The sequence below is a fragment of the Notothenia rossii genome, assembly GCF_949606895.1.
Source record: "Notothenia rossii genome assembly, chromosome: 7".
Classification (NCBI taxonomy): domain Eukaryota; kingdom Metazoa; phylum Chordata; class Actinopteri; order Perciformes; family Nototheniidae; genus Notothenia; species Notothenia rossii.
Window position 1 is genome coordinate 5,971,946 of NC_136905.1, and position 15,162 is coordinate 5,987,107.

Here is a 15,162-nt window from a genome sequence, read left to right on the forward strand (position 1 = left end):
TCCCCCCTGTTCATCTGTGTTTTCTACAAATGATGTCTCTGACTTTATTCCCTCCGCAAAACCTCTCTGAGCCGCACACTGTGGCCTCGGCTATGACGGAGCACGCAGACACACACACACACACACACACACACACACACACACACACACACACACACACACACACACACACACACACACACACACACACACACACACACACACACACACACACACACACACACACACACACACACACACACACACACACACACACACACACACACACACACACACACACACACACACACACGCGACCAGAATGTTAATACCGCTGCACATTACTGTTGAATAATGTCATAACATCACTGCTCATATTTTTATAACCGCATTTGGCTGTTGCTGCAGATATTAAGCAGTCAGCCTGGAGGCAGACATATTGCCTGAGCTGCAGAGGAAGAGGATGACTCCTAATACAAATGTACCCTCCCAATGTCACCTGCTGTTTGGACAAATAATCCTTTCCCATGGTGTGTCCCCCGGTGCAATCATGTCAGAAAGCTTGAGATGTTGACGCAGGACGGAAAATGCCATGCATACAGTAACAAATATTGATCCGGCGGACGTGTTATCAATAAGCCGTGATTAGAGGAAGAAAAAGTCAGGTGAAGCACATGAAGGCTTATCCACTCAGTGATGTGACTGCAATCCAAAGCATGTCGGGTCTATGTTTACCACACACACACACACACACACACACACACACACACACACACACACACACACACACACACACACACACACACACACACACACACACACACACACACACACACACACACACACACACACACACACACACACACACACACACACACACACACACACACACACACACACACACACACACACACGCAGGGATAACTTCGAACACTGAGACTCACACGCAGTGGCGGTGACCCTGGAATGAGATCACAGCGACACAAACACTGACGCAGCACACGGGTGCAAACAAAGGCAATTTAATGTTGCGCCCTCAATCAGATCCATGCACGAGATAAGGATCGGTGTACAAACACAGAGGAGCCGCTCGATCCCTCACAATGGCACCGTGACCTTTCAGAGAAACATTCCTCACACACAGAAACAGCAGAGATGATGTGCGGCTGCTCGGGATGAAGAGGGATTAGCGCTCACCGCTGCTAATCAAATAGAAGAGCAGAAAGATTGTATTAGGTGGGAGAAATAATTGAGTTAGTGGAGCTATTGAAGGACACCGGCGGCTACAGCTGAGGCTCAATGCTGAGTACAGTGAGGCACAAACATGGTGTCCTTTGTTTCAACACACAAACACCGCTCACTCACCAAAAAACAACAAAAGCAGGCCTGTTTCCAACTCACTCATCAATACAGAATTCAAAGCAAACACATGCAGCCTTTTGAATCAAATGATGCTTTTTCGTCAACATTTAGAAGGGAAACTCTCATATCTTATCCGTTAACTATAAAACTACCAACACAGTCTAACGGCATTTTGTGTTATAATTAATCTATTGATTCGTGTTCACCAACACGATTTCGCCATGTTTGTCGTGTCGAACAGAACGATTTCAAAAGCAATGTAAATAATAACAAATTAGAAGGAAAAACAGATTAAAAAAAATACAGATTTCAGTATTCTGACACAGAACGATTTTAGAAGCAAAGTATTTCTATTGGTAGTATGTTTCGTGCCTGCACCAAATAATAACAAATTAGAAGCAAAAAAAGATGACCACAAATGCAGATGTCAGTATTCTGAGGCTCTGAGCCATTTCTTTTCCCCGCGGACGGCAAAAAAAACTCCCACATTATACAATTTAAAATAAAAGGGATAGGGTTGGACTTAGGGTGAGATATTGAGTAAGAAAATGTTTTTATGAATCGCACAGCTTCCAGTCTTCCAAGACCCGACTGGACAAAAAGACGTGGTGCAGGCACGAAACATACACATACATTGCTTTCAAAATCGTTCTGTGTGACATGAAAAAAATGCAAAAATCGTGTTGGTGAACACGAATCAATAGATTAAATTAATTTTGTGACTATAACACGAAATGCCGTGAGACTGGGTTAAAACTACAGCCAGTAGCTTAGCTTAGCATACAGACTAGAAACAGCTATCATGAGGCTGTTGAGAGCTAACAAAAGCCACCTACAAGAACATCTAAAGCTCGCTAGTGTTGTTTGATATGTACAAAAACCAAAGTGTATAAACATAAAGTGGAGGTTTCAACTTTTTTTAATCAGTCCCAGGGCTCTCAAGTTTTGAACAGAGTTCAGAGTGAGATTTTGGCAGCGGTGTTTGGTACTCCAACTTCTGGCTCCCCTCAAAGTTCCCATGAAGCCCTCTGTACCGCGAATGTCAACGGGGGGGGGGAAGGGTGTTGCTAGTGGAGTATGAAGCCCTCTGTATCGCGAATGTCAACGGGGGGGGGGGGGGGGGGGGGGACATTCGCCACGCTAGTGGAGTGCACGCGTCTCAAACAAGCCTAGTTTGTTTACAAAATTGCGGCGCAGCTTGGTGGGCGGTACCCTGGAAAGAAATCTCTGCGTGAGAAATACAAGGTGTGGCGTGTGAGCGTGTGAATGGAGTGAAATGCGAGCTGAGAGCTCTGCAGTCCCTTTTGAAGTCTCCACCTTGGATGTAAAAAGAGGACTGGATACAGCATCATTCCTATGAAGGTTACTCAGTGGCGCATGAAGACAAAATGGCCTGACACTTGATTATAAAAATACTCGGGTCTGGGCTGATAGAACATCCGCAATGGCATGGCTTGTAGGGCTCAGTCAAATGAATGAAGAAGGAACATAAGCCTTAGATTTGAATGCATAACGCAAAACTTGTAGGGTCTTATCATTTTAAACAAGGGAAATAAAAGTGTTCATACTGGATAGTACATTTAGCTAAAAAATAAATATCCGCTATATAACAGACGTCTCTTTCCTTAATGTAAGTCAATGGTAAAAAGTATAATGGGCCAAATGACATCACAGACTGATACAGAAGTTGTAGTACCAGTGTTTGGCCACCAGAATACTTTGCACTTCCTGGGATACTGGATTAAAAAAGATCATGGTGACGACCAGACTCGTCTTCTTCTTGTTTTCGGTCAAACAAAGCGAACAAGAATATTTCCTAAAGTGTAAAAGTGTGTTGGAGAAATGGAACAGTAGAATAGCTTTAATGCTTTAACCCCTTAGGACACAGATTGCATTGAATCATATTTGGGAAAAAGTAACCAAAGACACATACGTATAGTATCACGAATGCATATGTTCCTAAGTTATCTATACAGTTTAAAAAATAAGCCATAGATAAATAAAATTATTATAACAAATATAAACTATATGTGCATTAGTCTGTCTTCCGGAGTCATGAGCCCAAAAATAAAGAGAGTGACAGACAGCGTCTCCCGGGTCGTACGGCTCTGCACCCGTCACTCAACTGTCTGCCTGGAAACTTCTTTAAAGATTGTTTACCAGCAGTAGATACCTCATATCATTTTGATATTAACATCTGATAAAACTTTTGATTAAGATGTAGTTTTTGTTAAAGAATATTTGTAACATGTTGTGCATTTTTTCTAAAGACAGAATCAAAGCAACAGAAATGGGATCAAAGTCAATAATAGCAATGAAGTCGTACATGATGTTAGATAATTTATGCAAAAAACAAACTTTAAAATGTAATATTTTCTTTGTGAATGATGACGAATGGTTAGTCAACTTATCATAAGTCAATATTTTATCATTCAACTTATCTGTTTGCAACCTCAATTAAAGTCTAGTGAAAATGACATTATGGGATGTATTCCTAAAGTCTTAGTGTTATTAGACTCGGTGGAAAGTAACTAAGTACATTTACTCAAACTGTACTTGTGCACATTTGAGACTTGTACTTTACCCAAGTATTGTCATTATATACTTTATACTTATACTCTACTACATTTTGTACTTTTACTACATTTATTTATTTATTTGTTCATTCAGATGTTGACATTGTGTATAGATTAAACTGTGTAAAATAACTTAAACCGTGAGTTGGTTAACAAATAATTAATATCCAGCAATTTTGCTAAGCTTCTTAAAATTGAAGACTTGCTGCATTGAATTGATTCTCCTAAAACTTTACATATATTTTCCGAATCGTAAATTAACTCTTATTTAAGTAACTTTTCAATGCAGTACTTTTAACTGAAATTGAGCTTTTCAAAGTGTGGTATTAGTACTTTTACTCAATAAAATCTGAATACTTTCCACCACTCAGTAATATTTCCCTTGAAAGGGTTCCTTCTGGATGACAAGCAGTTTGTTCACATTTCCAAACACAACCAAACCCAGACAGATGATTTCCTGACTTGAATAAACAAAGCCTGTCTTCTTCTCTGTCATCAGTTTATCACTCTGTCACCCGGGCCCTCCTCCTCCTCTCCTCTTCCTCCTGTCAGCTCGTCTTCCTCCCTGTGCTCCTCTCCCTGTCTTCTTCACTTTCCCTTCCCCTTCATCTCTTCCTCACCCTCTCAGCTGCTCCTTCTCCTCCCGCCCTCTCTGGGTTTGTAATGGCTGCTGTCATCAGGTTTGAGGAGGGACGAGTCCACCATCATCCTCTTCCTCAGCAGCAGACAGGAAGTGATGTTGTTAAACCACTGCTATACGTTTTTTCGTACCCAGTAGGGATGGGAATGATTAATCGAATATTCAAAATGATTCAGGTACTTTTTTTTTATGGGAGGGGTGCCTAAGTTGATCACATATCATCAAATGATTAATTAAAGGTATACGAAAGTGCCATTTCAAATATCTTAAGAAAAATATCAAAGAAAGCTTCGTTTGGTTTCTATATTTATTTAAAAATGTGTTTATTATTAAAACCTTTTCATGTAAATTAGGTTAATCGTTTTTTTTGGGGGGGTCGAATATTGGAATATAAATTTGCTGTCAAATTCGCATCCCTAGTATCCAGGACTTTAATGACTTGTAAATATCAACAACAGCCCAAAGCAATTACCTTTTGTTTGGATCCCTTAGCTATGATATAGACTGGAATGAATACATGAGTTAATACACAGTCTGTTACTTCGTTTTTATGTGTAAAAAGTTAACTGCCTCTGTCTCTTGTTTTGGATCGTCTCTATTACTGAGCTGAGTCACTTTTTGGGCCGTGAGGCACAGAGGATTGCACTGGAGCTAAAAATACCTTTAATGCTTTGAAATGTCACTACATTTGGGGAGAAAGCCGTGCTAACCTTCACGGTGTCACTTACGACTTGACAGATTGCTGCATTGCGTGTTAATGTGACCTCTACAGAGAAGCAGGAGCCTTGCTAAATGTTGCAGGACAGAACCAAATCCTCTTATAGGGAACACAGAAACAAACTCCTACTGTGGCTCTGTTATATGTGTAAGTGTGCTGTTTTTCTTTTGGTATGCAGGTGGGAAATAGTAGATTTTCCATATGCACGGGGCATAACACTCCAGATATGCCCACAAAGCAGTGTTTCTCTCCTGGAGCAAACTACAGTGCACACGTTGCCTCTAGTGATGAAGCAACACGTGGACCTCTTGTTCTGTTGGTTTAATCTGAATGTTGTATTTTATGTATATGCAGACTTTTCTTATTTGGAAGAAATGGATAAGCTAGGTGCATACAGTAGGTTACAGGCATTAGGTCCTCCAAATTAAATAACCAAATGCATTATTGGATAATGTTGGGTTCAGAATTCCAGAAAAGACAGACAACTTCTAAGTTTAACTATTTATTGTAAAGCGACCAAAATATATATCACTTGGCCAAGGACTCGTCACGTCACATCTAGCAAAGCTGTAATCGGTAACCACCAAATCTGTCAAGAGCCTCGAACCTCGTGTGACAATACATTTTATTACACAGGGCGTTGCCCGTACATTCAAGACTAGCTGAAGAGATACCGCGGTTTGGACTTGGTTCTCTTTGGTTGGTGCACAGACTCAGATAGAGTCTCTTGGCAACACGATCCTCCAATCAGCATTCGGCCGGCTGGCGAAGTCCCTCCCTACTCTGTCACCGTCATACTCATTTGTTTTCTCTAACGTTTCTTCAGATATAGCGGAAAAGCATAATGTTGCTTCCTAGCTTTGCGGGGGAGCGCGGTTCCCATACAAAGTGAAGGCCGGAGCGATGTGCTGTTCTGACTACCTCTTTGTGTTCTCTCAGTCTCTGCACTCGACCTTGCTTCTTTCAGTATTGCAAGCTAAACTTTCTCATGTAACTTTTCCCTTCGTTCCTGTCCTCCCCATCAAAACTTGGGGGGGGGGGGGGGGTGATTGGGTCCATTTATTCCTAAGTCACAGCACATACAATGAGCACAATAAGCAAATAATGTAATAATAAGAATCTTGTAATGTTATATAAAAATAGACTCCACAATAAGTTAAAGCTATCAGACAATGCTGACTCTCACTAATACTGATCATGATCACATTAGTAATGAATGAAGGTGTTTCTTTAAACTGTATGTAGCGTGTTCTGCTTTGTGTGTTGACCTGAAAACAATCCTGTTAGACCGAAACATTACACAAATACAATTGCTCGCAGCTTTTAATACAGTGCACATTTTCTGTCTTTTGCATTTGATTTTTAATATGGCAGTTTAAAGATTGTGGGATGTGTATATTATAATGTTCTTTTCTTTGGTTAGGCACAAAAACAACTTGGGTACAGTTGGACAAAGACCATGGTTTTAGATTAAAATGACTAGTTTGTTAAAGTCAACCTGACTTCCTCCCTCTGGGTTTATTTGATCCATAATGATGTCAGACTTTTGCTCCTAGCGTTAGCTGGCCGGCTCTGTTGTGATTGGTCAACCTCATAAATCAAATCAAATCAAAATGTAGTATAGCACAAGAAATGCTTCAAAGGGCTGTACAAAGTAAAACAAGAAGACAAAAACAAAATACAAACGTCATAGCAAAACATTAAAAAAAAACATTATACATCAACATAAGTATTGCCATGTGATAAAAGCATGTGACTGAAGTGATGGTAATGTAGAGGGAAACTAGGAATTAGTTAGTTTACAAGGAAGACATAGAGAAGTCCCGCCCCTTAGCCTATCAAGTATAATGTGTTGGAGCGCAAGCAAGTAATGGCGCATAGTGATGTCATTATGTTGCTGAAACGAACAATGGAGGCGTTTCAGGTGTGGAAGGGAAACTCTCTCTGGAGGGAACTTTGGGATTTGAGCCTTTGCAGACCATTTACATGCACAAAAACCTATATAACACACTCCAGGAGAGGGCCTCTTTAAGTATCTTGCCTGAGGATTCTTCGACTGCAGGGGCTAGAGATGAAACGGAGACCCTCTGATTGGTAGATGTTAATTTACCCTTAAGCCCCAGTCGAAAATGTATGCTATACCTAGAACCTGCTGTAGAATAATAATAAGAGAAATGGAGGCATGCATGCAGGTTCCACACAAAGACACAAACTGATTGAAGTTTCTCACAGTATATTGGCTGCGAGTTTGGTTCAATCTGCCTTTGTTTGCCCTCAGGAGGCAGACAGAGAACACATCGGCACAATAACGTTTATTGGGGAGGTCAAGTTGCCGTCCTTCCATGACACCATAAATATTATAACTTTTGTTTTTCGACTGGGATGATAAATCAGCGGTGGTGGTGAAAAACATTGCAAACGGCTCCAATGCCCTGTTCCCATTGTGTTGGAAGATGTGGTTTTCTGTGTATGTTGCACAATCCATGACACAAGAGCATACAAAAAACCTCCAATGGACTCTTTTTTGTTGCCAATTCAAAGAGTTGACATCAAGATTTGTTTTCCATTTTGCAGCCAGTGTTCTGAAAAATGTGAAATGTCAAAATGTACGATAGAAGTCGGCAAGAAGAGAAGGGCAAATAGCTGGAAAAGTTAATTATCTGTGATTAACTCTTTCCCCGTTTCAATCACACTTAAAGCTGCTCTTCACATTACCAGCTCGACTGCCATTGATTGTTCCTGTTTTCATTGTAATCAGAGGATCCTAAAAACGTCTCTTAGCCATGACGCAATCAAAGGTCCTTCTCTTTCTCAGAGAAGGACCTTTGATTGGAGGAATCAAGAACTCTTATTTCGGTGACGTTGCTCAAGGACAGAGACCCGGCCCTTCATTTAATGTCTGACAAAACTAGAGACATAAAAAGGGCAAAACTAGAGACACCGTGTAAAGGGCTCGCTCCTTAATGAGATATTAGCAATCCTCGCTCGGTTTAAAAATATACACAGGAGATGAACATTGGCTTCCTAAAAGCCTCTTCCAGTAATCATGGAGAGCCACTTTAATGATGATTGTAAAGCTCAGTGAAAGGCTCTAGATTTGCATTTCTTAAATAAATGGAAATGATTGAATTCGAACACTTTAGCCACTTTCACACCAAGTACATTTTAGACATTTTACTTATAAAGAATGAAAACGTTTTTCTGAGCCATTGTATTTTGGGCAAAAACTAATCTTTAGGGTGGATCAAGGTGAATGTATAGCGTTCAGGGTGAACAGCAGTGGGTTTTGTTGTGGTTCAATTTTAGTTTTCTGTTCCTTTTGTCCCCCTGCAATACCAGGAGCATGTAATGGGACGAAGCCTGCGAGCTAGTTCAGGCAGTCAACTCGAGCACTTATGCTACACTCATACATAACGCCCCTTGCCACTCTGCAACCAACCAAACAGAGTCTGCTTAATACGCCGCTCTATTTAACCTGCCAGATCTCTCTCCATGCATTGCTTGCTGCTGCTATTGCTGTACAGTAGCTACTTCCACGTCGCTGCTGCTCGCCTGCCCCACCCCCACCCCAGCTTCCACCTGTAGGCTCGGGGGGTTAGTTATTTAATCATCACTCATCGTGCTATATCTATGGAGCGATGATGCCGAGCCTAGACGCCAAACTCAACTACTGTATATGCTGCTTCTAATAAACATGTTAAAGGTCCCATGTCATGGCCATTTCCACTGATCATAATTCCATTGTTGAGGTCTACTAGAATAGATTTATATTGTGCAATTTTCCAAACTCACTTTGGTTTCTCATACAGCATCTCTGTAAACTACGTGTATTCACTGAATTTCACTCTCTGCCTTTAACGGCTCGTTGTAGCTCCAATAGCTCCAGCCCCCACCCTCCCTGTGAGCACAGTGTGCTCTGATTGGTCGAGACGTTGTGAATCACGCTGAGCTCCGTGGAGGTGTTGTTTCCTTGTTTAGCGATACACAGCCAAACTCACCTTGAGCACACACAAAGTCACAGCCGAAGTAAAAACAATAAGTGTGGCTTGATATTGAGTCAGAAAAAGGTTGATAAACGCTGTGAAAATGGGTCTGCAGAGAGAATGGGTCTGCAGAGAGAATTTCGCCACGATCCCAGCTGTCTGTTATCAGCCTGCAGCCAGGGAGGAGAGATCAGCAGAGCTGCCTGCACTGAGTGTGTGTGTGAGGAAGTCTGTGGATTGGTCAATTTGGACAAATCAGCGGGGGCTTAACGTAACGGCTCCACGGATTGGTCCATTTCGTTCCGGGTACGGTTGACATCATGAGTTACCCGGAAGAATCAATGGACAGTGACGTATCTCCAACGAGGCGTTTTGGGGAGGTATTCTCTGTGTTAGAGTTTTACTCGCTACAGGGTGTACTTTGAGGTTTGTGACTCTGCAGACCGTTTACATGCATAAAAACCTTCATAACACACAAGGGGACGGGTGATAACCAGAAAAGCATGACATGGGACCTTTAAAGAAACACGTTACTTGTCTGACTGAACTGTATATAATCAAGGCTGAACAATAATGGAAAAGTCCACCTTGTGTTGATTCATTTATGAAAAGGATTATACTGGCAATATAGTCTCCTATATTTTCTATCTTTATCTTCAGTTGTTCAGCAACAGCAGCGATGTGCGTAAATAACCCATAACCCTGTATCGAAGTAGCATTCAGTACTGCTTCATACGCAAACAAATGTGGGTATCTTTACATGTAAAAGGGAGCTAGTAACAATGAGTGGTAAATACATGCAGTGGAGTAAAGATTGTGTCACTTTCCTCCAAATGTAGTGGAATAGAAGTCGCATAAAATGGAAATACTCAAGTAACGTACAAGCATGACTGAATAGTACTGAGTATATTTACTTATTTACATTTAACCTCTGGATTTACTCACTAGAATAGAAATCCAAAAGCCTTATTTTAAAGTGGACCAGAGCCCAATAACACGTCTGAACTGTACTGTCCCTGAAGCTCGTTCAACACCTCACCAAACATATCACAATGTTTGCCAACTCTACGCATTAAACCCCTCTTTACTCTCTACTCAGACGCTTTGGGTACAAACACAGTTTCAAGTTTCACTTTCTTTTGATTTGTTAGAACTTGTCCTGATTTTCCATTACAGGCCTGTCATTATGTCCAGTCAGTTTGTATTTACTCTCAGCATTACAAAGCTCTTCAGCTTCTCTGCTGTCAGGCTACTCGACAAACAGAGACCAACTCTGTTTACTGTTTCTGTATCAGTGTGGCATTCATCTTCTTTTGTTCTGATATTGTGCAATGCCCACCCACCCACACACAATCACGGCCAGAATGAAGTTGGATTAATCCTCCTCTTTATTGCCTGTCCCCAGTCTTGTAAAAAAAACACCTCTAAGATTACAAGTACATTTACATACCTCCAGTCGAGATTTACTTCTTTAATTTAGATGTAGTGTACGAGTACAGTGTAGTGCTCTCATAGCAATTGCTTAGAGTGTGGTATCACTGTGTTGCATTGATTTATTTTCTACATTTCATACATTTTCATTTAGCTCAGCTGTCGGAGCACTAGTTTCTAGTGGAGCCGCTTAACATATGGGGCCCTACTGTTTTTGTAATTCTATCCGTTAAATCAGGGAACAGATTAACTCCTGGGGTGCCAGGTGAACGCAATTAAAGTTAAACTAACGACCTGATGGGACAGAAAACCGCATGAAATCATAATGGAGAGCAAAGGCACTGAGGTTATTGCATAGATATTACTTTGCCTGTGAAAATTCTAACATCTGAATGTTTGAAAAGCGGCATCTTTGTTACGGTTGAGTGAAGGAAGCAGGACCCAAATGCAGATAACGCGGAAAATGCCTTTATTTCAAGTATAAAATAACAACTTGGACAAAACACAACACTCACCGGTGAACTCAGTCACAAACAAAAGACGAACCAACACTGAACGCAGGAAGAGACAAGACTAAATACAGGGAGGGGTAATCACAAGACGAGAAACAGCCGGGCAGGGGGAGGAGGGCAAACACAAGGGCCACAGGTGAACACAATCAGACAATCAGACACGCCAGGGACACTAACGACAGGAGGGAAAAAACACATGAAGAAGGACCAGACAATATACACGGAGGAAAACACCCATAACCAGACATACAAAACTACAACCGTGACATAACATGAGAATCCTGACAATCTTTTGTAAAGGCATTCCTGCAAAGTCCAATCATAACAACACTTGTAGATTATGCTAAATCACAACTTTTCTGAGCTCCGGTTTATTAAAGAGGTGTTACTAAAAGCACTGTAACATTAGGACATAGACGACCCCGATGATGGCCACAAGCGGAAATCACATTCTCCGACAATGAAGAATCCGCCACCAGCTCTCGAACAACGGAAGAGTGTGAAAGCGGATACAAAAATGGTGTATTAAGTCGCCCACGTGTTCACATCTTTTCTGTGCGTGTGAAATGGTACAATACACCAAAAAAATTGCTCCATAGCGTGACCAGTGATCACTAACTCTACAGGGCACCTTAAGGGCCGCTTTAGGAACATGTGGCTCTGTTTTTTATTTTTATTTTTGATATTGATTCATGATTCAGGAAGGAAAATGGGGTTGTCTTAAAACTTTGAAAGTAAAAAATGTTATCTTCTGAAAAGAGATGGGCAAAACCAGAAGTGTCAGCACCGATTGGCCTAATCTTTTGTCAATAAGTGATTGACAACTTCTGATGTAGTACTGCAGTATAAAGTCAATTTTGTGCGTGGATTATAAATACCTGTTATTCGTTATAATCATGGAAATCCAATTTTTATTACATTCATTCTTTGTCTCACACAGTTACACCGATGATGAAGGATTGAACACCAGAACCTCTGTGCAGACTGGCAGTGCAACACAAATACTTTAATGTGGTTGCTTATTAAAAACAAAAACAGGAAGAATACAAATCTGGTTGCTTGAGTTAAACCTGTTCTAGTAGCTTGAGACGATTTGCCCCTTGATGTACAGCACTTTGGTAAACTCTGTTGTTTTTAAATGTGCTATAGAAATGAAGTTGGATTGGATAGTAGACTGGCATTCTTATTGCATTATACACAAGGTCTTTGAGCAGTGGCGTGAGGGCCTGATATATTCTAAAAAATAATATTTGAAAACGTACTAAGAAAAGTTTTTTTTAAACATTTCTTTTGTTTTATTTTTCAATACTTTTACCAAAATAACTTGATTTAATTGTATTTAAAATAACATTTCCAAATAAAATCATGCTCCCAAGGTCACTTAGCTCAGAAAATAAAGTATTATAGTGGGATCCAACATCTCCCAGGCTGTTGGGCTTTAAGACAAAAAATACCTTGAAAATGGTGATGTATTAATCGTAAATAAAATAAATAAGACAAAAATAAGAGAATGAGATGAAGTGAGATGAAGTGAGATGAAGAGAAGATGAAGAGAAGATTTCAGGAAGGAGATTGGAGATGTTCAGCAGATAAGAGCAGGTGGATATATTATGTATATATGGATACATTATGTATATATGGATGTTCATATTGAGGTAAATACATCTGCCTCGTGGCTCTGATAAATCCAACCTGTGCTTTGTTTACCCCTCATCTCAAAGATGGAGGATCCTCCGCGCAAAATTTACAAATTGCCTGACCTTAGTACATCCAGCGAAATCCATAATCTAGTTTTGTTAACATGCCCCCCATTATTTGTGCAGTCCTCGCTGAAATGCAGATGCAACAAGGAGAGAGACCTTCGAAACGGTTGGATGAATACACAGCGTGTTTCTGAGGCAGAATGCGTTATATTTGCAGCTGAAAACAGGACGTAGAAAAGGTGTTTTGAGTCAAACTGTAGGTCTGAATGAAGCTCAGTGTTCAATCTCATTACACTATGTCAAGGGAGCTGACACCAACCAGTGTTGTAGCTCATGTTGGATTAACAGTGAAATGTTGTTAAATAATGGAACATACTAACATGTATGCAATCAGGTATTTCTCTCAAAGAAACAAGTTACACTAATGGAAGTAAATTTAAATGTTATCTTAGTTCTGGCGCTTCAGACTCATCATCCACACACTTATTGACATGTGATTAGGATGGATCTATGAAATATGGATTAATAATTTATCAGCATCAGTTTCTGTGTTGTTGTAATGTATGTAGTGATGGATTTTTCCAATAACACGCTGATGATGAATGACAAGGTCAAGATTGAAGATACATCTGATGGCCTTCACACTACAGAAATATCTTGAGAGTCAACCTGATAAAGGACCTTGATGCAATGCTTATGATGAGATGTCAACAATATGTCTTAAATTAGTATTCTAAACAGAGTAGTGTGTTGAATCCTTATGTCTTGCATTTTAAATAGATACAATAAAAAAAGTGAACTTACTGTTGTGTTCAACTTCTGCCAAAAACTGTACATTTTTGCCACAGGAGCCACAGGACACTTGAACTGTCCCCAGATGTTGGCCACAGAAAGGACAAAACATGGCAGCCTGAAAAGACATACCTTGATGTAGTAAATCCATTTAATCGAGTCAATGAAAAACACATAGTCTAAATAGTGGTTAAATCATGTTTACCGTTGAATCTGTGTTTTGTGTCTCTCTCCTTGAATGTCTTCTCTATATTTGTTCTTGAGCATGTCTAATGCACACTATCCTGTCATTACTTTGTCCCTCTTCACATTTTGTCACTTCTCCACCGACCATAGTTACATATAGTATTGCTAAAGCTCTGTATAGTTTTAACATCCATACACAAATGCATACATATAAACAAACTGCTAAGAATGTCTCTGTCCTCTCTTTTAACAATGTTCTTCCCTCACTTTATCTTCTCTCACGTGAAGCTCTACTCTCCTCAGCTGGTGTAGTAGTTACTGTAGGCACGCTAACGCTAGCTGCGTAAATATGACGCTATTTGTATAAAAACAAACAAAACGTACCTTCTTATAAATCGACTTTGTCCACTTCAATCAACTTCCTTTCCTCCGGCTTCAATTTCCATCACGCTCGTTCGTTCTCTCTATGTCTGGTCAGATATCAATCTGTTCCTTGTAGCGCGCCCCCTGGAGGCCTGGTATGGAAAGCCCAAAGTGCCATAATATGCGCGTAGATTTCGCCCGTTTTTTTGTAAAAACGGCCGTATATATACGCGCGAATATACGGACCTCCGAGAAAATATGGACGAATATACGCGCGAACATACACGCGAATATACATGTGAATATTCGCACGTTTTTTCGTATGATAATGAGCCCCTCCTTCTGATTGCCATAGCCAATCAATTAAAAGTTTCTTCAACCAATCAGCGAAGAGTAAAGCCAGACCAAAACAATCTGTAGATGAAAAGTTCCTGACATTGTGAGGCTATGCTGTGAATTGTACATTATTCCAGATTCAGGGGACTAAGTATGAATTTGCCTTTGAATATAATTAATATATCAATCAATATATCAATATAATCTGCCTTCATTGTCTTTTAAAATAAAATCGCCTTACCATTTTCTTTAACTCTCTGGAGTGTGGAGTGAAGGGTATTTTCTCCATTTTTAGATGTCTCCTTAAAATTGTTCTATCACTCTACTTTCACCACAGAAAAGTTACATCAGGAATGAATAATGACTTCATATTCCATACGAAGGTTCATGTGATGTGCACAAATACAAATTGAGCATTACAACTTTTTATGTTAACATAAGAAACTGTAAAATCTCAATATTTCCAATATCAGAACTTTTTCAACCAACTATTCATTATAGATGTAAAGACAGGGGGAGAAGTGTCATGGTCTTTGTCTGTCTTCCAAGACAGTGGGTCTGGCTGCTGTGTAGGTGGGGGT

The 15,162-nt window shown here is 40.2% G+C and overlaps 1 long non-coding RNA gene across 1 annotated transcript; it reads right to left on the reverse strand.

Moving 5' to 3' along the window:
• Positions 1–1,035: 1,035 nt before the first annotated feature.
• Positions 1,036–14,355, reverse strand: LOC307047577. Its single transcript, XR_013810498.1, has 3 exons — positions 14,267–14,355; positions 13,709–13,814; positions 1,036–1,181 (listed from the first exon to the last, which is right to left on the reverse strand). It is a non-coding gene; the product is annotated as an uncharacterized lncRNA (long non-coding RNA).
• Between the last annotated feature and the right edge of the window lie 807 nt (positions 14,356–15,162).